A 27,228-nucleotide genomic window follows, 5' to 3' on the forward strand; every position below is an offset into this window, starting at 1 on the left:
GCCCTCGTGGATGGGCGATTCTGGATGAGGAAAATACTTCGGGATCAGAGGTTTGACCAGAAGATGGGAAAGATGAAAGTAGTCCCGAGGATCACAGAGATCTTCACCAAACCGGTCATTCAACATCCGGCAAATACAGAAGAATCACCCGATGATCCATCCATCGATGTCATCCAACTGGACTCCTTGTATGAGGCCCTAGTCTTGCCAGTAGTTGAGGGGCAGGAGCTGAACAACTGGACAACGGAGGATATCCCTGTACTCAATCTCGAGTAAAGTACCTCTGGTTATCTACACTTGATCACTTTGTCCATGGTGACAAGTGTAATACTGTAAATGGACCTTTTCTTATGGCATTAATATTATTAATGAATTGATAGCGCATTTTTAAATCCAACACTCTCTTTCTTTCCTTTTTAAATTCCATCCTTATAACATGTTCTATTCTTTATTCATTCAGGACCATTCATCAATTAACACCTAATAATCCAATAGACTCAGAAATTCCTCTGGTTAATTTTGAAATCCCCATAACTGCCATTACTTCAAGTGATTACGAGGAAGACCTTCTGTAAGAAGACGATGAAAAAGATGAACCCTCCCTCATGCCTTGTGAAAACGAAACGCGCACAATAAACTTAGGCACGGAGGAAGTAAAAAGGGAACTTAAGGTAGTGGAGAGTGAGGAATTGGGAGATATGATTGGTCTGCTTAAAGAATTCCTCGACGTGTTTTCCTGGAGCTATGAGGATATGGTGGGTTTGGACCCTCAGATAGTAACGCACAAAATTCCCTTAATCCCAGGAATAATTCCGGTGAAGCAGAAACTAAGGAGAATGAATCCCGACACATTGCTCAAGGTTCGGGATGAAGTCAAGAAACAGTATGACGCCGGATTCTTGGAAGTGGTCAAATATCCCCAATGGGTGGCTAACGTCGTTCCTGTAATGAAGAAAGACGGGAGAGTCAGAGTGTGCGTTGACTACAGGGACCTTAATAAAGCTAGCTTGAAAGACGATTTCCCTCTCCCCCACATTGATGTGTTAGTTGACAATGCTGCGGGATTGGGCAGGTGTTCGTGTATTGATGGGGCATCAGGGTACAATCAGATCCCAATGGACGAAGAAGACAAGGATAAAACTGCTTTCATCACTCAATGGGGAGTATTCTGCTATCGGGTCATGCCCTTCGGGTTGAAAAATGCAGGGGCTACTTACCAGCGCGCAATGGTTACATTATTCCATGACATGATGCATAAAGAAGTGGAGGTGTACGTGGATGATATGATCATTAAATCCAGGGGAGAAGAGAGCCACGTTCAGGTGATGAGGAGGGTATTCGAAAGGCTTAGGAAATACCACTTGAAGCTGAACCCTGCTAAATGCATATTCGGAGCTAAATCGGGAAAGTTGTTGGGATTCATAGTAAGCGAGAAAGGGATAGAAGTAGATCCAGACAAGGTTCGAGCTATTCAAGAAATGCCATCCCCAAAAGCGTAAAGGGAGGTGCGCATTTTAGGGAAAGTTGAACTACATTTCGAGGTTTATTTCTAATCTTATCGCCAAAGTGAGCCTATTTTGACATCTCGGAAAACGACTCTACTCAATGGGATTCAGTTTGTCAAGAGGCTTTTGAGAAAATCAAGCAGTATCTGTCAAATCCACCGGTATTGGTTCCACCTGTGGCGGGCAGGCCTTTGATACTGTACATGGCAGTCCAGCAGAATTCAATGGGATGTGTTTTGGGACAACATGATGATACCGGCCGAAGAGAGAGGGCCATTTATTACCTAAGCAAGAAATTCAACGATTGTGAGTCAAGGTATTCTTCCTTAGAAAAGACTTACTGTGCGTTAGCCTGGACAGCAAATCGCCTCAAGCACTACATGTTGAATCACAAGACATGGCTCATCTCCAGGATGGATCCTATTAGATATGTATTCGAGAGCCCATTCGTGCCAGGAAGGATAGCCAAGTGGCAGGTTATACTCTCCCAGTACGACATAGTCTACATGACCCGGAAAGCGGTGAAAGGCAGCGTAATTGCTGACCTCCTAGCAGAAAATCCTATCCAGGATTATGAAGCTCTGGATTTTGAGTTCCCTGATGAGCATATTAATGAAGTAGACTGCGAAGAGGAGAGGCCCGCCGATGTATGGGAAATGTATTTTGATGGAGCAGTCAATTTATCCGGAAACGGAATCGGAGCTGTACTGGTATCCCCGGACGGAAAACACTTCCCGATAGCTGTCAAGTTGAGGTTTGACTGTACCAACAATGTCGCAGAGTATGAAGCTTGTGTGATGGGTCTACAAGCTGCTATCGAAATGAAAATCAGAAAGTTGGAGGTGTACGGAGACTCGGCTCTGATAATTTATCAAGTCAAGGGAGAATGGCAAACTAAGGATCCCAAGTTGATCCCATATCAGAAGTACTTACTGGAGCTGATCAAGGAATTCGAAGAAATCTCTTTCACTCATCTTAGCAGGGACAAGAATCAATTTGCTGATGCTTTAGCTACTCTAGCCGTTATGGCTCAAATGGAAGAAGGGCAGACAACTCAAGCATTGAGGGTTAAAGCAAGGGATGAACCAGCCTACTGCTTCACGATTGAAGAAGAACCCGATGGAAAGCCTTGGTATCATGACATCACGGTTCATCAGAGAACTGCAGAATTCCCCTTAGGGGCAACCAAAAATGAAAAGAAGATGATTCGGAGATTAGCATTGGGATACTTCCCCAGTGGAGAAACCCTATACAAAAGGAGCTCCAACGGCGAATTACTGAGATGTGTAGATGCAAAAGAAGCAAAGAGAATCCTCTTTGAGACACATGAGGGAAATTGTGCAACCCATGCCAATGGACACATGATGGCTAAGCAAATCATGCGACGTGGGTATTTTTGGACCACAATGGAGAGGGATAGCATCGAGTATTTCCGGAAGTGCCATAAGTGTCAGATCTATGCCGATCCGATAAACGTCCCACCTCATAAACTGTTCAACCTCGTCTCACCATAGCCTTTCACAATGTGGGGCATCGATGTGATCGGTCCTATCAATCCTAAGGCATCCAATGGGCACAGATTCATCCTAGTGGCCATCGACTATTTCTCCAAATGGGTCGAAGCAACGTCGTATGCTCACATCACGCAGAACACGTTCCTTAAATTCTTCAAAAGCAACATCATCTGCCGACATGGTCTCCCGAATGAAATTGTCACTGATAATGCCAAGAACTTGAATGGTCCGAAGATTCAGGAATTATGTGATCAATACAAAATCCGGCATCTTAATTCCTCCCCATACTGTCCCCAGATGAATGGAGCAGTGGAAGCTGCAAACAAAAATTTAAAGAGGATAATCCGAAAAATGACGGTCACATATAGGGATTGGCATGATATGCTCCCTTACGCTCTTCACGCATACCGGACTTCCGTGAGGACTTCAACCGGGGCAACTCCATACTCGCTGGTCTATGGTATGGAGGCAGTATTGCCCATTGAAGTTGAAATCCCTTCCCTAAGAATCCTGAAGGAGTCAGGAATTGATGAGTCAGAATGGATTCAGTCAAGGTTGGATCAGTTAAACTTGCTTGATGAGAAAAGGTTAGCAGCGGCATGTCATGGGCAATTATATCAGAGGAGAATGGCTAGGGCATTTGATAAAAGCGTTCGCCCATGCGAATTCCAACCCGGGGACTTAGTTCTGAAGAAAGTGCTGTCGAACTAAAACGATCCACGGGGCAAATGGTCACCAACATACGAGGGACCCTATGTGGTTAAAAGGGCATTTTCCGGAGGAGCCTTGATCTTGACCCAAATGGACGGCGAAGAGTTTCAGAGACCTGTGAATGCCGACACTGTCAAGAGGTATTATGCATAAACGAGTGAAGGATGAAAACCAAAGAAGGCCCAAAAAAAAAAAAAAAAAAACAAAAAAAAAACAAAAAACTTGGGGTGAAAACCTGAAAGGGCATCCCAAGAACCAAAACGGAGAAATAAGGAAGGGGGTATGAAACCAAGGATGGAGACCGTTACGGCATGAGGCTGCAGAGAACTTGAAATAATGGCAGTTAAAAGACTTCAAAACCAACTAAAAGGAACATGTGAAATCTATCCTTGTACCTTCCCTTTCAAAGTCTATCCATATTTCTCTTGAAGCCATAATAAAGTCATACTTTATTCCTTCTGCTTTTGTTTTCCTGTTTACTCACCTTTTAATACTATCCTTTATCTTTGTTTAATGTGCTATTAATTAGTTAAATTTTTGCCATAAGATTTGAATTCAAAAATTGATAACCTCACGTACTTTATTATGAGATTTGCAGGGAATGGCCGTTCAAAAAAAAAAAAAAAAAAAAAAAAAAAAAAACTAGAGGTGAAAACCCGAAAGGGCGCTTCTGGTTAAATGGACGGAAAGAAAGTGAAAACCCGCGAGGGCGCTTTCCATAGAATAAGAAGAAAATCGGGAACAGAAGAGGGGCATTTGAAGAAATGGGGTTATAGGTCAAGTCTTGCAACTTCTTTTCCGTTAATCATCGGCCTTCGGTATCTTGTTAAGTACACTTCGTCAGGGAAAGAACTTCATGTGTCAGGGTTAGACTTGCCTTGTAAGTTGATTTTAATTTTATGCAATTTAAATTTCCTGTCATCAACCTCTGGTTCCTTGATCTAAGTTGATTTTAATTTCCTGCATTTACATTTCTTGCTATCAACCTCTGGTTCCTTGATCTAAGTTGATTTTAATTTCATGCAATTTAAATTTTCTGTCATCAACCTCTGGTTCCTTGATCTAAGTTGATTTTAATTTCTTGCAATTCACATTTCCACCATCAACCTCTGGTTCCTTGATCTAAGTTGATTTTAATTTCCTGCAATTTACATTTCTGCTATCAACCTCTGGTTCCTTGATCTAAGTTGATTTTAATTTCTTGCAATTCACATTTCCACCATCAACCTCTGGTTCCTTGATCTAAGTTGATTTTAATTTCCTGCATTTACATTTCTTGCTATCAACCTCTGGTTCCTTGATCTAAGTTGATTTTAATTTCATGCAATTTAAATTTTCTGTCATCAACCTCTGGTTCCTTGATCTAAGTTGATTTTAATTTCTTGCAATTCACATTTCCACCATCAACCTCTGGTTCCTTGATCTAAGTTGATTTTAATTTCCTGCAATTTACATTTCTGCTATCAACCTCTGGTTCCTTGATCTAAGTTGATTTTAATTTCTTGCAATTCACATTTCCACCATCAACCTCTGGTTCCTTGATCTAAGTTGATTTTAATTTCCTGCAATTTACATTTCCTGCTATCAACCTCTGGTTCCTTGATCTAAGTTGATTTTAATTTCATGCAATTTAAGTTTCCTGCTATCAACCTCTGGTTCCTTGATCTAAGTTGATTTTAATTTCCTGCAATTTACATTTCCTGCTATTAACCTCTGGTTCCTTGATCTAAGTTGATTTTAATTTCATGCAATTTAAGTTTCCTGCTATCAACCTCTGGTTCCTTGATCTAAGTTGATTTTAATTTCATGCAATTTACATTTCCTGCTATCAACCTCTAGTTCCTTGATCTAAGTTGATTTTAATTTCACGCAATTTAAGTTTCCTGCTATCAACCTCTGGTTCCTTGATCTAAGTTGATTTTAATTTCATGCAATCTACATTATCTGGTTTTAATTTCATGCAATTTACATTTCCTGCTATCAACCTCTGGTTCTTTGATCTAAGTTGATTTTAAATTTCATGCAATTTAAGTTTCCTGTCATCAACCTCTGGTTCCTTGATCTAAGTTGATTTTAATTTTCTGGTACTTCAACTTTTGTTAACAATTTCTAGGTCATTAGTTCCCTAATTTCAAACACTTAATCGTCCAAAATATGAGTCTGAATCTTTACATAATTCCTACACGGAAATTTCTTTCCTTTAATAGAAATTATGTAAAGAGGGGCAGCTGTCGACACCATATTTTGGCCAATCCCCAAAATCAACAAGACTTTGAAACCGATCCCCAGCACTAGGTCTCCCTGGCCCAGCCAATGACATTTCCGACTTCCCTTCATTTTTCTTTACCAGATGACCATATTTCCGAACTCTCCTTAAAAGGAATTGAATCAATGCTAAGTCCTAACATTTGTTAAAGCCCTGCCGATTTCTCAAATCATTTACCGATCTCTTGGGTATATCCCTGATCTCTGTTGATAAATGAAGTGAACTAGCATTAGATCTTTTCTTACCAGTTTTAGTGCCGATCTCCTTTTCGGAAGATTAAGAGCGAAGGTTTTGGTTCGGTTTAACGAGAGTTCCGATCTTAAGTTTTCAAGTTAAATTTTCAATTTTAATCAAGTCCCATTCAGCATTTCTTCCCCACCGATCTAATGCTTATTGTGCTTTCCGATCTCTTATACTTAGATTAATAATTGCATTTTTGTCTTCTTTGTGCTCATACAATAAAATACTTGGACAAAAAATGGTTTAAAATATTCCGATCACAACCCTTAATGGAACAAGCAGGCATTCCATTTCAGTTCATAATTTGTATAAGTTATTGGTGGGGATCACCCCACTGATTTACATTCTCGCTCACTCTCTCTCACCCTCGGCTTCCTCCCCACTGTCCTCATCGCCGCCTCGGAGCCAGTCACCATCCAGAGAAGTCCTATTCAGTAGCGCTCGAGTTCGGCCAAGAGGTCCTTGTGAGCATTCACATAGGCTACGGCTATCCCTGTCACCATCTCTTCATCCTTCTCTTTAAGCTCCTCATCCTTCGCCTTAAGCTCCTCTTCTTTCTCCTTGAGTTCCTCTATAAGTTGAGCGACTGGCTGGCCGTTGGCGTGAAGCGCCTGGACTTCCCCAAGAGCACGGTCCCTCTCAGCCCAAATACGATTCTGTTCGGCCAGCCTGTCTTCATGGAACTTTGCCCGTCCCTCGACTTGAGATATATAATCCCGAGCGATGAGAGTTGGGATCGGAGGGAAGCCGCCTCATTCTTCTTCCCGATCTCCTTACCTGCACGAATCTTTTCTCGAACCATGGTCTGGTTCACCAGACACTCTACGTTTAGGCTCATGGATCGAGTCAAGATATCATCGAGACCATTCCGGGATAGCCTGTCCCGATCCTCCTGAAAGAAGATGGTAGACCCCAGGACTTTGGCAAAACTGGGTTCTCTCTAACATCGGTTATTCTTCAAGGAGTCGATCAAGATTTGAGCGCCACGAGAAGAGGTCCTCCTAAGCTTGAGTAGGCCCCCTTACGTGCTTGGAACAATTGGGAGAGGTGGAGGTCGCTCTTCCGTTCTAGGAGGAGATCGGATGACTTCGAGGTCGGTGGACCCGAAGGTTGAGGCGGGTCTCTTTGTATCTCCCCAGGCTCATGACCGGGTGTTTGAAGTCGTTCCGAACGCTTCATCTCCTTTATCTTCCGGGAGATCTCTCTTTCCTTCTTCCGTTTCCTAGAACCCTCACCACCCGCCATACCTGCACAAAGGAAAGGTTAGTGAGATCGCTAAGGTCGTGAGAACTGAGATATAGAAAATACCAATGCCGAGGTCAGAGAGCGAAAGTTCGCGGTCTTGGCCGGTGAGCAATTGAATAGTCCAATGGTGCAGCTCGGCAGTCACCGCATCCAAACAAGAATACTTTTGAGTGGCGGCTTGACTCTTCAGATCCATCACTATTAAACTTTCCTCCTGATTCAGGGTAATGTGCCTCGGAAGCAAGGGCCCCTGGTACCACCAGCTACGAGGGAAGTCCTCAAAGCAGCTCGGATCTTTGCTCCTCAGAATGAAGAAACGGTTCTTCCAATTCTTAAGGGATGAGGGCAGATCGGAAAAGAACCCGCAATGAGGCTTCGCCTGAAAGAACCAGTGTTCGTCATCCTTTCGGCGAGTTAGTCTGTGCAGCTCGGCGAACACCTTAGCCATAGGTCTGATTCCCTTAGCTCGGCATAGACCTCGGAAGGCTACCAAGATCCGCCACGAGTTGGGGTGAATTTGAACAATGCATGCTCGGTGAAGTTTTAAGACCTCCTTGTAGAAATCGTCTAGAGGGAACCTCAGACCGGCCTTTAACTGTTCCTCGTACACCATAACCATGTCATTCTCTTCAAAGGAGTGATCGACACGAAGATCGCCGTGGCACTTGATTAGCTCGTACGAATCAGGCCGAATATTATATTCTTGGCTAAACGATTGTAGATCGGATTCTCGAAGAACCGACGGTAGCTCGTCTATAGGGAGAGTCTCTCTCCCTGAAGAAGGTGTGAGCCTTGATGGTATGACCCGCCCCCGAGTTGGAGCGGAGGCCCTGGGAGGTTCTTGTTGAACGCTTGGCCCGACTGCCTCTTCTTCATCAGACGATGACCACGAGAATTGAATCGAAGGAGGGCTCGCCGCTCTCTGACCTTCTGCACTGCTTCATTTTCAAAAGAAACAAAGAATTTAAATTAAAAGAGGATCAAAGCCCTTACCGAGTCCGATCGGCGTCGGAAGAACTTGAGAAAACGAGAACTTCAAGTTGTGAGCAGGGATTGAAAATGAAATGAGAGAACAACCGCTAACCTCCCACTCCTATTTATACTAGTCCGAGCATTTAATGCTCGCGAGGTTCTAGGCAACGCATCGATTGGTGGGACTCGACAAATGCTTTCGACACTTCTCTCAAATATCCGAATGTTCGAGATCGATCAATTGGAGATCGGCATAATAAGTTAAATATTTTGAATAAAGGATCAGTTAAGTGTCATTCAGGTAAAGAACCAGATCGGATAATCACATTAGAGATCGGAAAATAATCAATGCAAAAATAATAAGATGATAACCGACAAAATAAAGTCTTTATTTTCAAAATATCGGATTACATCATTTGGGCGATCTCTAGGGATCGGATTACACTAACATTGGATCACATCATTTCTGTGATCTCTAGAGATCGGATTGCAATGAAAATACAAAAAATCAGTGGGGCGATCTCTAGGGATCGGACTACAATAAAGGTCTAACTACATCATTTGGGCGATCTCTAGAGATCTGATTACATTTTAGGATTACATCATTTGGGCGATCTCTAGAGACCGGTGGAACATCCTATCTAAAAGGCCTATGTCAAAGCCTAGTCTCGTGGCTGAGTCAAAAGACGTGTTTGACCAGGAGACCGGTTGTTGACATCGGATAGATGTGCAGCTCAGATGGGGTGACTATGACTCCCATGAAGATGAGAGACATCGTCACCGATGTTACCACCCGAAACCGACCCGCTGTCGGAACACCCAATGTGGAGGAAAACCGCTGTCGGAACACTCTGTCACACCCTACCCCTCTGTAAGGCATAACATGATCCCGTAGTATACCTAATGAATTACCAACTCCGTCTACTGATAATCCATTAAATACACTACAAGGGATTTTAAAAACTTTTCTTCTTTTATAGTGGTGAGCACTATTTACAGGTGTGAAAGACTTTGGTGAACTGAAGTGAAACAACTAACTCATTTGATTTATTTGGAATATCTGTAAAAATTTTGGCAAGGTGCCATTTGTATTTTGGACAAAACAGTTCTTGTAAAACTCAGAAAAAGCACTTCAATATATTTTCAAATCTCAACTCCAACATTTTTATCAACACAACACATTTCTCAAGTCAAATCCACAGTGATTTTCAAAGACTAAGATACAAAGATATAACACAATTTTTACAAGCCAAATAACTCATAATTATTTTACAACTTTACTGTACAACTTAAATTTACAACTGCTCAAAACCAAGAACAAAATATACATACAGTGAATATACATTACAATACAAAATGCCACATATGGTATACTCACTATACCCAAAATCTCTCACATGTACTAGCGACCTAGTCTCACGCCTGTCTATCTCTCTACTGCGATAAAGAATAAAGCTATCATTGAGACAATGTCTCATGGTGCACAACATTAACCAAATACAATTTTAAATCACAATTCATAAATCATATCATTAGTGGATACTTAAAACCATAGTTGATTTCAAGACAATGAATGTCATAAGGAATTTAAACTCCAATTCACAAATTATCAAAATTCATAATAACACAATTTAGTCAAATAGCTTAAGAATACCGTATTGCCAATTCATACACAATTTGATCAAATTCTCAATAACACGCTTTTTTCCAATCAATGACACAATTTGATCAAATAACTGAATAATATCGCTTTGCAAATCAATAACACAATTCGATCAAATAATTGAATAATATCGTTTTGCAAATCAATAACACCATTCGATCAAATAACCGAGAATACAGTGTTGCCAATCAATATCACAATTTAAGTCATGACACAATTTTTTCCATATATGCCGTGTTGTACACCACGACAAGACATACTCACCCCAATAATCGAAATCAATGAGGGAGGACGCTAGCTATCTAATGAGTACTCATCCATACTCACCTCAGACTAGGAAGTCAAAGAGGGAGGAACATAATCATACTCACCCCAGACTAATAAGTCAAAGAGGGAGGAATAATCACACTCACCCCATTAATGGAGGAGGAACATAGTATCGATGTCATGCCAATTGTGAGTCAAAACAATTCCAAACATTTTATTCAAATGATCCGTAAGAATCCAATAAATTTCCAAAGTTATAATTTCATTCACAAAATGGCAACACAATTCGTAATTCACTTCAATTTCCACAAAACCATTTACTGCTTTTCAATCAATAAGTATGCATCAATATCATTCAAACAATTTTTCACAGTTTCAAACCATTCACAATGTTTTTCAATCAATAAGTGTCCACCAAACACATTTCCACAATTTAAAACAATAATATACAAGTAGTCATAATTTATTTCAATTGAAAATAATTCAAAAGAAATAGTTGTTGTGCACAAACACAATTTAAAACAATAATATACAAATAGTCAATATTTATTTCAATTGAAAATTCAAGAGAACTAGTTGTTGTGCACAAACCTCTGATATTTGTCTCCTGGTTTTGACTCAGATTTCTTTCCCTTTTCTTTGAGTCCTTGTTAATCGAGAAACACAATTTGAAGTGTTTCAGCTAATTTAATTTGCCTCTAAAGATGGTGTTTAGTAAATAATGCCTCGAACTCAATTATTCACTTAATCACCTAATATACCGACCCTCGCTATGCTTTTAGGTAAATTAGGTATAAGTGTCGTTAAAATGTCACAATCGATAGGGTTTTAGGTTTGGTACGTTTTGCCAAACTCATTTCCATGTTTAGTGCATTTTAATGCAACTTCTCGGATTTCGATACTGGTTTGACCTAGCCGGACGGCCTAGTTCCCTCGGTTTTCGGGCTTCGGTCAAAACTACAAACTTGTAGATCTATGTCTTATTGCACGCGGGGCAAAATTTTAGGTCAATCCGAGTTAAGTAGACCAAGTTATGGTCATTACACTATTGCTGGTCAAATGGTATCAATTTAGGTCAATTTTTGGTCAATTTGGTCAACTCTGGTTCGGCCAGTTTTTGGACCCGAACTTGTGCAAGCTTTTTGACTTGCTTATGGTCATTTCTGGGCTTTGGTATCTTCATAAGACTTGTAGGTATGGGTCTTAACTATTCATGGTTAAAATTTCAGGTCAATTGGACCTGTTTTGAGTGAGTTATGGCCTAAACACTCACTGCTGCCCAAATGGTCAGTTTTTAGGTCTCAAGTGTACCTAATCCGAATTGGTCATTTTTCACATCACCTTGCAAGCAGAATTTTGGTATGTTCTCTCAATGAAAGTTGGCACATTTTGTGCCTAGTTTCACCTCCAATTGGTCTCATACCAATTGAGGTTACACATTTAAAGTTATAGGTCTATTTGCACACTGTCCCACTATGTCTTTAGTTTATTCCTTTAGTGGCCCACTCACATTATTTAACCATATTATAAGTTTAATGTGTTATTTACACCATTTCCACTCCATTTTTGGCTATTTATTTTAGGTACCACTAAACAAATTTTTCATTTCATTTTCTAAGTGTAATATTATTTATTTTTAATGGAAATTTAGGTCAAAAGACAATTCGGGATGTCAAATGACCATAATGCCCCTGTTCGGGTGGCATTCCCAATTTTTCGGTAACACCGTATTTTGTCTGTTTTTCGATTTCTCACTTTTCTTTGTACTAATTATTTAATTTTTCTTTGATCTTTCTAATGATATTTATTCTTCAATAAGGGTCTATTTAAGTCTTAAAAATGTTTTCCGTGGTTCCATGATCTGTATTAGTCAACGGTCCACTCGTGACTTCTCCTGCGGTCACCCATCGCTAGGTTTCCCGGCTCACTTATTCGGTTACATTTCTTTGCTATGATTTTTCCTTTGTTTTTCTTGTATTTTCTTTTTTTTATTTCATTATTTATGTCTCCTCTCTCATAACAAGGTGTGGTTCTAGGCATCCTAGTGTCCTGACAAAGACTGGTCACCTGAATGTTATAACGCACTACCGAACTTAGGGTGTTACAATTCTCCCCCTTAAATAAATTTCGTCCACGAAATTTTTACCAAAGAGCCATCTTACAATAGTCATACGTTTATTTCTCCTTTCTATATGATCGTAAGACTTTTAACAATCTAATACAATGTTTAATTTGTTTGGATAACACCAATCTCCTCTTACTATTATCTTGTCTAATATTTTGGTTCACGTTGCTCCTTGAATGACCCTTGAGGTCATGTTAGAATCATTCATCAGTCATTGGTCCTCGACCATTCTAGTCCATAGTCTTCCTCACATTTGTAATATTTCTTTGTTACACATGAATCAACTGCTCAATTCTCTACTTTCATAACTCTTTTATCTCACAATATTCTATAACTTACTTCCTTTTGTATCTGAACTATAACCTTTCGATATTTTAACTTTTGAGTTTTAGATCCTAAGTAGGATTTTCAAACTTATTTCTAACAATTAAATTCTGTCATGGCATAACTATACCAAAGCAGATGCCGTTGGCAACTATTCTTATCTAGGTGTACTATCGGCAAGACGTAGCTCTACACAATAATCTCAAGTCGATCAGAATCTGCACTACAAGATAAACATCAAGAACATTGCATAGTTACTACGATACATCCCAATAGATCAAACTTTGTTATCTTTTATTCTTTTGAATTCAACGATATTCGAATCTTATTCTAATTACAATATCCATTAGCAATTTCTAACAAGAACCTCCTTGCCCTCATCTAGAGCAATTCCATTATCGCATCTTACATTTACGTCCTCTTGCCTTACATTAAGTAGGCTCGCCAATTAGCTTATAATTTTATGGTGTGTCACAAATACTTTTCACGATAAACTCTTCCAAAACTAATTTCACTTGTTATCACAATCCTTATCCTAAAGGACTAGTCACTAATGCATCAAAATTTATTTCCGACCTCTGTACAATAATACAAGGAGATTTCCTCCGTTAGTGCATATTTATAATGTAATGTCTTGTATGTATCAAACATTTGAGCAATTGTAGTTACCGACATAAAGATTTCAAATTCACAATTCAAATTCACTTTAAAACCATTGCTCGATACCACTAAAACATGTCACACCCTACCCTCTGTAAGGCATAACATGATCCCGTAGTATACCTAATGAATTACCAACTCCGCTTCATCGATAATCCATTAAATACACTACAAGGGATTTTAAAAACTTTTCTTCTTTTACGATGGTGAGCACTATTTACAGTGTGAAAGACTTTGGTGAATCAAGTGAAACAACTAACTCATTTGATTTATTTGGAATATCTCAGAAAATTTTGGCAAGGTGCCATTTGTATTTTGGACAAAGCAGTTCTTGTAAAACTCAGAAAAAGCACTTCAATATATTTTCAAATCTCAACTCCAACATTTTTATCAACACAACACATTTCTCAAGTCAAATCCACAGTGATTTTCAAAGACTAAGATACAAAGATATAACACAATTTTTACAAGCCAACTAACTCATAATTATTTTACAACTTTCTCAGACAACTTAAATTTACAATTGCTCAAAACCAAGAACAAAATATACATACAGTGAATATACATTACAATACAAAATGCCACATATGGTATACTCACTATACCCAAAATCTCTCATTGGTACTAGCGACCTAGTCTATACTGCCTATCTCTCTACTGCGATAAAGAATAAAGCTATCATTTGAGACAATGTCTCGCAGTGCACAACATTAACCAAATACAATTTTAAATCACAATTCATAAATCATATCATTAGTGGATACTTAAAACCATAGTTGATTTCAAGACAATGAATGTCATAAGGAATTTAAACTCCAATTCACAAATTATCAAAATTCATAATAACACAATTTAGTCAAATAGCTTAAGAATACCGTATTGCCAATTCATACACAATTTGATCAAATTCTTGAATAACACGCTTTTTCCAATCAATGACACAATTTGATCAAATAACTGAATAATATCGCTTTTGCAAATCAATAACACAATTCGATCAAATAATTGAATAATATCGCTTTTGCAAATCAATAACACCATTCGATCAAATAATCGAGAATACAAAGGTTGCCAATCAATATCACAATTTAAGTCATGACACAATTTTTCCATATATGCCGTGTTGTACACCACGACAAGACATACTCACCCCAATAATCGAAATCAATGAGGGAGGAAGCTAGCTATCTAATGAGTACTCATCCATACTCACCTCAGACTAGGAAGTCAAAGAGGGAGGAACATAATCATACTCACCCCAGACTAATAAGTCAAAGAGGAAGGAATAATCACACTCACCCCATTAATGGAGGAGGAACATAGTATCGGTGTCATGCCAATTGTGAGTCAAAACAATTCCAAACATTTTATTCAAATGATCCGTAAGAATCCAATAAATTTCCAAAGTTATAATTTCATTCACAAAATGGCAACACAATTCGTAATTCACTTCAATTTCCACAAAAACCATTTACAGTGCTTTTCAATCAATAAGTATGCATCAATATCATTCAAACAATTTTTCACAGTTTCAAACCATTCACAATGTTTTTCAATCAATAAGTGTCCACCAAACACATTTCCACAATTTAAAACAATAATATACAAGTAGTCATAATTTATTTCAATTGAAAATAATTCAAAAGAAATAGTTGTTGTGCACAAACACAATTTAAAACAATAATATACAAATAGTCAATATTTATTTCAATTGAAAATTCAAGAGAAATAGTTGTTGTGCACAAACCTCGATATTTGTCTCTGGTTTTGACTCAAGATTTCTTTCCCTTTTCTGAGTCCTTGTTAATCGAGAAACACAATTTGAAGTGTTTCAGTGCTAATTTAATTTGCCTCTAACGATGGTGTTTAGTAAATAATGCATCGAACTCAATTATTCACTTAATCACCTAATATACCGACCCTCGCTATGCTTTTAGGTAAATTAGGTTTTAGTGTCGTTAATATGTCACATTCGATAGGGTTTTAGGTTTGGTACGTTTTGCCAAACTCATTTCCTTGTTTAGTGCATTTTAATGCAACTTCTCGGATTTCGATACTGGTTTGACCTAGCCGGACGGCCTAGTTCCCTCGGTTTTCGGCTTCGGTCAAAACTACAAACTTGTAGATCTATGTCTTATTGCACGCGGGGCAAAATTTTAGGTCAATCCGAGTTAAGTAGACCAAGTTATGGTCATTACACTATTGCTGGTCAAATGGTATCAATTTAGGTCAATTTTTGGTCAATTTGGTCAACTCTGGTTCGGCCAGTTTTTGGACCCGAACTTGTGCAAGCTTTTGACTTGCTTATGGTCATTTCTGGGCTTTGGTATCTTCATAAGACTTGTAGGTATGGGTCTTAACTATTCATGGTTAAAATTTCAGGTCAATTGGACCTGTTTTGAGTGAGTTATGGCCTAAACACTCACTGCTGCCCAAATGGTCAGTTTTTAGGTCTCAAGTGTACCTAATCCGAATTGGTCATTTTTCACATCACCTTGCAAGCAGAATTTTGGTATGTTCTCTCAATGAAAGTTGGCACATTTTGTGCCTAGTTTCACCTCCAATTGGTCTCATACCAATTGAGGTTACACATTTAAAGTTATAGGTCTATTTGCACACTGTCCCACTATGTCTTTAGTTTATTCCTTTAGTGGCCCACTCACATTATTTAACCATATTATAAGTTTAATGTGTTATTTACACCATTTCCACTCCATTTTTGGCTATTTATTTTAGGTACCACTAAACAAATTTTTCATTTCATTTTCTAAGTGTAATATTATTTATTTTTAATGGAAATTTAGGTCAAAAGACAATTCGGGATGTCAAATGACCATAATGCCCTGCTCGTGGCATTCCCAATTTTTCTCAGAATAATCGTATTTTGTCTGTTTTTGTATTTCTCACTTTTCTTTGTACTAATTTTTTAATTTTTCTTTGATCTTTCTTATGATATTTATTCTTCAATAAGGGTCTATTTAAGTCTTAAAATGTTTTCCGTGGTTCCCCGCAAATTGTAGCTAGTCAACGGTCCACTCCGTGACTTCCCGGTGCGGTCACCCATCGCTAGGTTTCCCGGCTCACTTATTCGGTTACATTTCTTTGCTATGATTTTTCCTTTGTTTTTCTTGTATTTTCTTTTTTTTTATTTCATTATTTATGTCTCCTCTCTCATAACAAGGTGTGGTTCTAGGCATCCTAGTTGTCCTGACAAAGATCGGTCACCGAATGTTAAACGCACTACCGAACTTAGGGGTGTTACACACTCAATGTGATGAGAAACCGAATGAACTCAGTTGAGCGACTCGAGATCGGTACAACCAAGGTCCGCAATACAGATCGATCAAATCCAATCCTCTCACCATCGTCAGTTAAGGTCATTCGATCACCGGGATCGTAAATTTTCAGTCGGTGAGTAAAGAAGTCCATCGGAAAAAGATCAAAGCCACAGTTATAGCCAGAACTTCCACCGGAGCAGCTAGAACAGGGAAAGTAAGAAAGGAAGAGAGGAAAATCAGATGAAGGAAATGTCTCCGTCGACAGGGGTATATATAGGGGAGGATGAGCATTTATTGCTAAGCAGAACACGGTTGACGCCGAATCGAGGGACAATTAATGCTTTGACCAGACCGGACTGGAGAAAAGGAGAGATCGGAATAATAGATCGGAAGGTGGGAGACCAGCATGAAAGGTCGGAAAGAACATGTGAAAGAGATCAGAAAGGGGAGGGATCGGTAGGCAAAAAGAATAAGACAAATTCCAATAACCGTCGTCAGAATCAGAGCCGAGGTAGTTAAGGCGTTGCAGACGAGATCTCCACCGCACGCCTAAGAATCGCCCGCAATGCTGACAGGTGCCAGGGTATGTCATGACAGTCCTGTACATCCCAATCTCCACCGTTGATCCCACTTGTAAGGACAAACCCGGAACCCTTAGATCAAGAGAGAAGACGACAATACCAGCGTCTTTCGCTCTTAGCCCTCGGATCGTTCCGGACAAGGAAATTTGGGACCATCAGATGGAAAGAAGAAAAGGACAAATATTATGAAGAGTGATCTCAACCATTCATTTTGATTCTCTTTAATTCCTGAACCTCCGATCATGTCCTTCGAAATCTCGACCCTCCATCTCCCTCAAATAAATCCTGACCCTTCACGAAGAGCACCCGATTCCTATAAATACCTGCATAAAAACTGTTCAAGGGACGGAAGGGCAAGAAAAAAATAGACAAGAGGCTGTTATTGTGACTCCCCTTACCCGTCTACCGTATAGCCGAGCAAGAAGTGCCACATTCGGTGCCGGAGCACCCTATCTTGTTTTATCATATCTATTGTAAACTTTTGATGTCATTTAAAACATGTATTCTATGTGCAGAAATTTTTTTTTCTTTTTTTATATCTTATTTCTGTGGAGACCCAAACAGAGTCTCCCTTATTTTATTAGCATTTGGCGGGTTCCACTAATCACCTGTTAACATGCCCATATTCATTTCACACATTTCCATATCATATTCTCATGTATCATATCATTTACAATTATTTATGAGATCTCAAAATGAAGTATTATCTATTGCATTCATATAGAAATTCATAGATAATAAATTACAAGTTTTCATTTCAATCTCAAAGTTTAATTACAAGTCCAAAATGAAATACATCATAAACTAGTAATTACATCATGACTAGACATAATGAACCAAAATACTAGTCTACACATGGGCCCTACCAAAATACAAAAGACTGATGAGGTGACTCTTATCGGTGGCAGATCCGCCTCGAACTCGTCCGAATACTACTGTGGCGGCCACGATCTTCGCACTACGCGATGGAAAACCAACGCGCTAAGCATAACGCTTAGTGGTGCATAATTTATAATAATAATAATTAAACAATTGAAATAATATTTACAAATCATAAATTCGGTCTTTTACATTTTTTACACTTTGGAATCAATTAAAATTATTGGGGTCTTTCTGTTTACTTATTGTATATTCAGTATTAATTAATTATTATCAATGCCCAAGAAACCTATAACAAATTATAAAAGCTGGATACACGGAGTATACGGTTAGACAGCCATATGTCTACCTCAGATACATCCGCTGTGCACGAGGCCACCGTCGCACGACTACCGAGCTTGTAAAGCCGTAAATAAAGTAGGCACAATGGCGGTAAGTAGGCATATAGCCTGTAGAACAATCATATCAGACATATATTGTCAGTTCATGATTTGCTCTATAAGCAGTACTGCTATCTGTGGTCCCTAATTGGTATACCAATTTATCCAAACTAAATAAATAAGTCTAAGTATACTATGGGCAATTAAACATTTTTAATTATTTTAGCACTATTCACTGTTACTATTTTCTAGTACTGTTCATTGGTACCATTAATTTCATATTAATGGGACATTAGTCCCAATTTACATATTCATATCATTTTTAATATTTAATTATCCTTATGAGTATTTTAATTATTATATATAGCATTTTTCCCATGAACCTTTCTTTAGGTTCATGTTGATGTGTTATCTTTATCTAGGAATTTGACTAGGTTAGGATGTCTATTTAGTCACACTTCCTTCACAACAATTGTTCCTCTATGTTTAAACTTGAATTTCAGTTTTTGAATCACTGAATTTGGAGTTATAGAACTCAAGTTATGGTCAAAATACCATAACTGGTCCCTTTGCCTCTAAGCTGTCCAGAATTTACAATTTCTAGTCAATAAACTTTGACCAGTCATTTGATCATTTTATTGTCATTTTTAGACTTAGGTTCCTTCACAAGATATGTTCCTCTATGTCTTAGGGACTCCCAGGTACAATTTCATAATTTTTCAAGCTTGGTATAGTGAGTTATGGTCAATGTATTAACCTGGACTCTCAGTCCTATAAGGGCAAAAATCAACTTCAGGGCAGTATGTTTGACCCTCTTTTTAGGGTCTTTACACTTAGAATTTGGCAAAGGTGTCTAAATCAATATTGTATCCCTAAGGATCATGTTTCTAGATCATATTGGCAAATCTCAAATGGAATTTCCTAGTGGGAGTTATGGCCAAATGAACACACAGGTATCAAATGGCATTCTGGGTTCAACTTAACATTTTCTAGATTTCAATTCCTAACTTTAGCTAATATTTTCCCTAGGATGCAGTGGTTTCTAGAGCTTGGTCAAAACATAAAAATTGTTGTGCTATGTCTTATAAAACTTTTGGCACTAGTTTCACTCAATTTGCAGATTTGGAGACCAAGTTATGGCATTTTTGCCAAAACTGGTCAAGCATACCAAAGGAACAGTATTTTGGGACATTTTCTGGGTTGGCAGTTTCAGTGACCCAACTTGTGTTAACAATTTGAATTGGTTAAAGGCAAAACTGGGTTAAGTGGTCTTCATGAAAAGTGTAGCCCTATGTCTAAACTTTCCATGGGTAAAATTTTAGGTCATTTGGACCAGTATAGAGAGAGTTATGACCAAATGAACACGTACTGTTCATTTGGTCATTTTCTGGGTTGGCGGTTTCAGTGACCCAACTTTTGCTAACAATTTGAATTTGTTAAAGGCAAAACTGGGTTAAGTGGTCTTCATGAAAAGTGTAGCCCTATGTCTAAAATTTCCATGGTTAAAATTTTAGGATTTTTGGACCAGTATAGAGAGAGTTATAACCAAATGAACACGTACTGTTCATTTGGTCATTTTCTGGGTTGGCAGTTTCAGTGACCCAACTTGTGCTAACAATTTGATTTGGTTAAAGGCAAAACTGGGTTAAGTGGTCTTCATGAAAAGTGTAGCCCTATGTCTAAACTTTCCATGGTTAAAATTTTAGGATTTTTGGACCAGTATAGAGAGAGTTATGACCAAATGAACACGTACTGTTCATTTGGTCATTTTCTGGGTTGGCAGTTTCAGTGATCCAACTTGTGCTAACAATTTGATTTGGTTAAAGGCAAAACTGGGTTAAGTGGTCTTCATGAAAAGTGTAGCCCTATGTCTAAACTTTCCATGGTTAAAATTTTAGGATTTTTGGACCAGTAAATGAACACGTACTGTTTATTTGGTCATTTTCTGGGTTGGCAGTTTCAGTGACCCAACTTGTGCTAACAATTTGAATTTGTTAAAGGCAAAACTGGGTTAAGTGGTCTTCATGAAAAGTGTAGCCCTATGTCTAAACTTTCCATGGTTAAAATTTTAGGATTTTTGGACCAGTATAGAGAGAGTTATGACCAAATGAACACGTACTGTTCATTTGGTCATTTTCTGGGTTGGCAGTTTCAGTGACCCAACTTGTGCTAACAATTTGATTTGGTTAAAGGCAAAACTGGGTTAAGTGGTCTTCATGAAAAGTGTAGCCCTATGTCTAAACTTTCCATGGTTAAAAGTTTAGGATTTTTGGACCAGTATAGAGAGAGTTATGACCAAATGAACACGTACTGTTCATTTGGTCATTTTCTGGGTTGGCAGTTTCAGTGATCCAACTTGTGCTAACAATTTGATTTGGTTAAAGGCAAAACTGGGTTAAGTGGTCTTCATGAAAAGTGTAGCCCTATGTCTAAACTTTCCATGGTTAAAAGTTTAGGATTTTTGGACCAGTATAGAGAGAGTTATGACCAAATGAACACGTACTGTTCATTTGGTCATTTTCTGGGTTGGGTTGCAGGGAAATCCGAATTTGGGCAGTATTTAGGTCAAGTTTTGGACAGAATTGGGGCATGGTTTCTTCATGGAAAATGGGCTATTTTGGGTCTAGTTTCACCTCCAATTGGCCTCATACCAATTGGGGTCACACAATTTTATTTATGGCCTAAAATGTGTACTGCCCTCAACAACACAACCTGCAGAAAATAGCACTTCCAATAATTCATTTCTCCTCCAACTTCCTTGCTTCAATTTGACATTCAAGGCACTTCTAAATATCATCAACACATCTCAACAATCCCAATTGCATGGTATAATACAAAAATACCAAAGTTAGGCCAAACCCTAACTCACAATTTCAACCTCTTAAAATCTCAATGTAAATTAACTTCTAATACTTATAAATGCATCAACCAACATCATTAAATCACTTTATATACATCATAGTCATCAAAAACCATCACTCACCATGGGTACCAAAAATTCACTCCCCTCATAACTCACCTATTTCTTTTAGTTTCTTACAAATTTCACTTCATTTTAACCTTAACTCAAGGATTAATAAAGGAAGGAAGGAAGATTAAGCACTAACCTCTTGTGACCCACTTCAAACTTTAACCTTTCTTCTTCTTATGGGTATCTAAAGCTTCCTTATGGTGTGGGCTAAATTTTTTGTGAAGTGAGCTATGGGTTTTGGGGAGGAGAAAGCATGGAAAATCAAGCTTTAAGAAGAACAAAAATGGAGGGAGAGAGCTCCCATGGTGGACGGTTTCCAAGAGAGGGAGAGAGAGAAAAGAGGGAAGAAGAAGATGGAAGCTTGGGGTTGGTGGGATTTTGTCTCTTATCTCATATATATATATATATATATATATTTGTACTTTAAATTCCAAATTTGTCATAAGCTCTTTATTTTCTTTTCTTTCCCTTTTCTTTTCTCTTCTTCTTTTTCCTAATTCAAATTCATAAACTTGTAATTTTAATTTATGTTAATTATTTTATTTCCTAATTTTAATTTGACATTTATGTCAAAATTCACCTCTATGGGTGAAATGACCAAAATACCCTTCATGGTGCTCATCGGGTTATTTTTATTATTTTATACCAATTAATAAATTCTCTAAATTTTATTTTATTTTCTCTAATTTTTTTTTAACATCTTTAATGTCATTTTTACCTAAATAAACCTTAAATTTGGTCCCAAAATTATTTCCTATATTTATTAAATTTTCTTAACATTTATTCCATCAATTTATGCCTCTTCACTATAGTTTAAGTGTAGTTCCAAACATTCTGACTGTCCGAACAGATATTAGTCGTCAGAACAGTAAAATGTACGGACTACCTTTGGTGAGGGCGTTACAGTTATTATAGCAGAGGAACTCTGAAATTTCATTTAGTTTACTACTCTGCTACTTAGAAGTGTCAATCAAAAAGACTTTTGAAACAAGTTTTCTGAAGTGTTTTTCTTGAAAAGATTCTGAATACTGGAACTCTACATTTCCAGTTTGTTCATTATCTGGTCACACTCTCACTTTCTGCCTTTTATCATTTCTGTCCAAGCTCAACTTCATTCTATTCGATTCTTTTTATCTTGATCTGATCGCATTTTAGCTAATCACCCTCCAGTTCACGAGGAACACCACCCCTCAGGCCAATCAATCCTTGCCTTATCACTATTTGGCACCCCATAGTTATTTTAGTAGCTTTGGCTCTCATGTAAGAGCTCATACTACTGTTTTATTAAGTGCTTACATTTACTTTCTGCATTTTCCTTGTTCTTCTCACATCTGTGACTTCCTACTTTTGTACAAACGATCCCCAAAGAATGTTACTGTAAGAGCTCATATCACTGTTTTATCGAGTGTCTACATTTACTTTCCGCATTTTCCTGTGTTCTTCTTACATCTGCAACTTTCTTCAAGACTATTTTTGCACAAACAATCCCCAAAGAATGACACTCTCAAATCATCCATTTAGTGATCAGTTCATTTTTATTAATCTTCATTTTTTTTGAAAGCAAGTTTTCTAACTCCTAGTAGTATGTAAGTGGTTGGGTAAACGTAGGTAACTGCAACTTAGGGGTCTCTTTTAAAAGAGAGAACATGAATAACACGTCAGGAAGATAGCCAAACTATTAGGCCGACGTAAACAGCAATTCGACAAAGATGTCATAAAGTGGAATAAGACCAAAGTAAACGAAACAGAGTAGATCGGTCATTAATAGATATCGGTAAAATGAACGCATGGAAGGTCGATAAATCAAATCTAGTTTTCCCTATCTAGTCAAAAGGTATCGAGAAGCCTTATCCCCAGCATCTTAGAACGCCAGAATCTTTAGCTTTAGGTTCTTATGTCATGTAGTTGAAATTAAAAATCCGGGAGATCGGAGAAATCCCTTCCAGGCTCCTGTCAATCTGAAAGAGATCGGAAGAGAGTTCTTATCCGGTCTCATCCAAAATTTTAATAAACGTAAAAAGAGATCGGAGGAGAGTTCTTATCCGGTCTCCCTTCAAAATTTTAATAAATAACTTAAAAGAGATCGGAGGAGGGTTCTTATCCGATCTCCCCTCAAAATTTTAATAAATAACTTAAAAGAGATCGGAGGAGGGTTCTTATCCGATCTCCCCTCAAAATTTTAATAAATAACTTAAAAAGAGATCGGAGGAGAGTTCTTATCCGGTCTCCCCTCAAAATTTTAATAAGCAATTTAAAAGAGATCGGAGGAGAGTTCTTATCCGATTCTCACACCCGTACACTAAGGATGTCTCATTTACTTATGTATCTGGGTGATCCAAATTTAGTGAAAAATCAAATATTCCTTTTACCAAAAGGATTAACATTGCCGTCTAAGCCCTCCTAACTAATTTATAAAGGACGCAGAATTAAATCTACTTACCCTTATTAAGGGACGAGGTGGGGTGCCTAACACCTTCCCCACCCGTTTACGGACCCCGAACTTAGAATCTCTGTTTTGAAGTGGTTTCATTTTTAATTTAACTTCTCAAATGGTTTTCTTTAGTTTCCCTCAAAACTAAGGTGGCGACTCCTCACTTTTTCCCACTTCGGTGAGTGATCGACCAGGCGACCGCAAAATCTATTGCGACAGTTAGCTTTACAAAATTTCTCTATTTCAGAATCAAACAATAAGGATGTGTCACTTGTGCTTCTAGCTCTTCTCATAAAAGATTAAAAGTACCTGAAAAAGAACAAACAAACACAAAATGAAAAGATAAGAAATATAAAACTAAAAACAACTAAAATAATCAAGAATTCAATCTTAAACAAACAACTCCCCGGCAACGGCGCCAAAAACTTGATGTGGCCCAACCGCAAGTGCACGGGTCGTACAAGTAATATAGAAAAGATATCGTTCCCACGAGGAGTTGTGTTAATGATTGAATTTTTGATATAAAAATGCTAACTAATTTGGACTATTTTTGAAATTAAAGTAATAAATTGATGAGTATTGGAGTATGAAATCTATGTGTGCAAAATTAATAATCTATTCAACTATGTGATGATTTAACTAAAATTGCATCAAATTAAAATAAAGCAAATTCAAATATGGCAATATTCAAAATGGCAAGTAATTAAATTCGATTAGAAATTAACAATAATAAAAAGGCGATTCCGGAGTTCGGGATTTCACATTCAAGCTATTTTGGGATTTTTAAATTGGTTATCCAATCTTGTGGAACTTACGGGTTTTAAGGAGATTAATTCTTAAATCCTTTGAATACCCTTTCGAGTGGGACAAAGAGTGCCTTAATCAATCTAATCCTACTTTCGTGGAGTTAGAGTTAATTAAGACCCATTAAGTTCTTTAATTAATCTGTGAATCCCCTTAATCCTTAGTCTATTTCTAGATCTAAGTTAATTAAGTCCAATTTCTTGATTATCTATCATAAGGTTTTCTCCTTTCGGTGCCTCAACCATGGATTAAAAACATAACTTAATGGGATCCTACACTAAGCATGTCATTGAGCACACAAGAAATGAATAAAACTCATTAAGACCACAAAATATGGATTACCCAATCAAAAATCCACAAAATATCTCAAATATTACATCCTTTACTCCAGAATCAAAGGAAAACTACTCACTATCCATAATACTTACAAGATATTATGAGTTTAAATGGAAATAAAGTTTCAATCTAAGCTAAGAAACAAGAGACTAAACACTAGAAATGTAGGAAAATATTAGAAAAGAAAGAAATCTCCAAATCTGATTGGAAATGGTGTGGAAGGTGAATGTGACCCTTCAGCTGCTACCTCTCCTCTTCCTTTCCTTTTCTACTCCCCCTTCTTTTTTTTTTTCTAAAATGGGAAATGGGACTATTTATAGCATTTTCTGACATGGAGCCCTAAAATGGTGTGCTCTAGGAGGAATTTTCTGAGGGAATCTTCTACAAGCTCATTAATGAAACCCTTGTGGGATCAGATAAGTGGATCGCATAAGTTATCCGTCCCTTATGCGCTGATCAAGCTTCTGGTTCACTTATACGAAACTGCATGACTTGGTGCATAGGTTATGCACAATTCCGTGAAAGTGCATAAGGGAGGCGTGAATCTGCATAAGCCATGCACTCTCCTTATGCACCATTCGGCAGGTATTGGAACAGTGATTTTTCTCCTTATGCAGATCTGCATAGCTTATGCGGCAAGTTATGCACAATTTGGTCAATGCATATTTCAGCTTGAAAACTTGTTTTTGACATCTTTGGCTGTAGAAGTCACTCCTCAATGGCAAAATTTCTCATCAGTCCTTCAAAAATACAATTTTTCCTACAAAACAAAGTAAAAATTATAAATTAATCCAAAATTGACAATTATGAAAAACTAACTAAATAACTAATGAAATTAGCTAAAAGTGACTAATAATCAAATAAAATGGCTATGAAATTAAACCTAAATGATTATGCAAAATGTATGCATCAAGGTGTCTTTGAGCTTTCCTTTTTTCCTCTTTCTTTGATGACCAATCTCCTTCCCAAGTGACTAGAACAAGTTTTTATGAAGTTTCTATGGAAGCTATTGAGGTTTAATGAAGGATTGTAAGCTTGAGTGCAAGCTTTAATGGAGGATATCCATGGGAAAATGAGGGAGAGTGAGGGTGGCAAGGGAGAAAGGAAGAAGAAGACTTTTGGTTTTTGTTTTTCTTTTCTTTGTTTTGTTTTTATCCTTATGGAAGATCCAAGAAATCCAAATAAGTAAATAACTTAATTTTATTCTTTATGGCATCATGCATGAGGTCATGCATGATGTCATCACCTTTTGACTTTTCCATTTTCTCTTTCTTTTTTTTCTATTAGTTCTTTAATTTAATTCTCGATTCTGAAATTTTCTTTTCTTCGATTTTATTTGACAGTTAGGTCAGGAGTCAGCTCTCGGGGTCAATTGACCAAATTGCCCCTCGCCGGTTCATCTCGATTTGTAAATAATTTCATATTTCTTCCGACTCCCTGACCTAATTATTTGACTGGCTTAACAGTTCTTTTTCGTGATTTTCTCTTTTCCATTGTGTTCGTAATGGTCCTAAGGACCGCAATGTCACATTTTACGGTTCGAAATTTGAGTTTAAATTGATTTCGCAGTCCTTCCCGAGAAGGTCACCCATCGCTGTGATTCTCGGCTCGTTTTAACTTCTTATGTTCTGTTTTTCTTATTCATACTTAACTAATTGGATATTACTAATTATTTGTGTTTATGGCTTCTCTAGTTGTCTTAAGTGGGGTTCTAATCCCCTTAATTGTCCGGACCGACACCGGTAACCGGAACAGTGAAATACACCAGGCTATGCAAATAGGGGTGTTACAATTCTCCCCCCTTAAATAAATTTCGTCTCGAAATTTTACCTGGTATCAATTTCTGAACAGCTGTGGGTGCTGTCTCCTCATGTCCTCCTCTCGTTCCCAAGTAGCCTCCTGGCCCGAATGATGGTTCCATAGCACTTTTACCAACGGTATCTGCTTGTTCCTAGCTGCTTTACCTCATAAACCAAAATCACTATGGGTTCTTCTTCATTTGTGAGGTCTGGATTCACCTCAATTTCTTCCACTGGTAGTATATGAGATGGGTCTGATCGGTACCTCCTCAACATA

This window comes from Hevea brasiliensis, chromosome 2 (assembly GCF_030052815.1).
Source record: "Hevea brasiliensis isolate MT/VB/25A 57/8 chromosome 2, ASM3005281v1, whole genome shotgun sequence".
NCBI classification, from domain to species: Eukaryota; Viridiplantae; Streptophyta; class Magnoliopsida; order Malpighiales; family Euphorbiaceae; genus Hevea; species Hevea brasiliensis.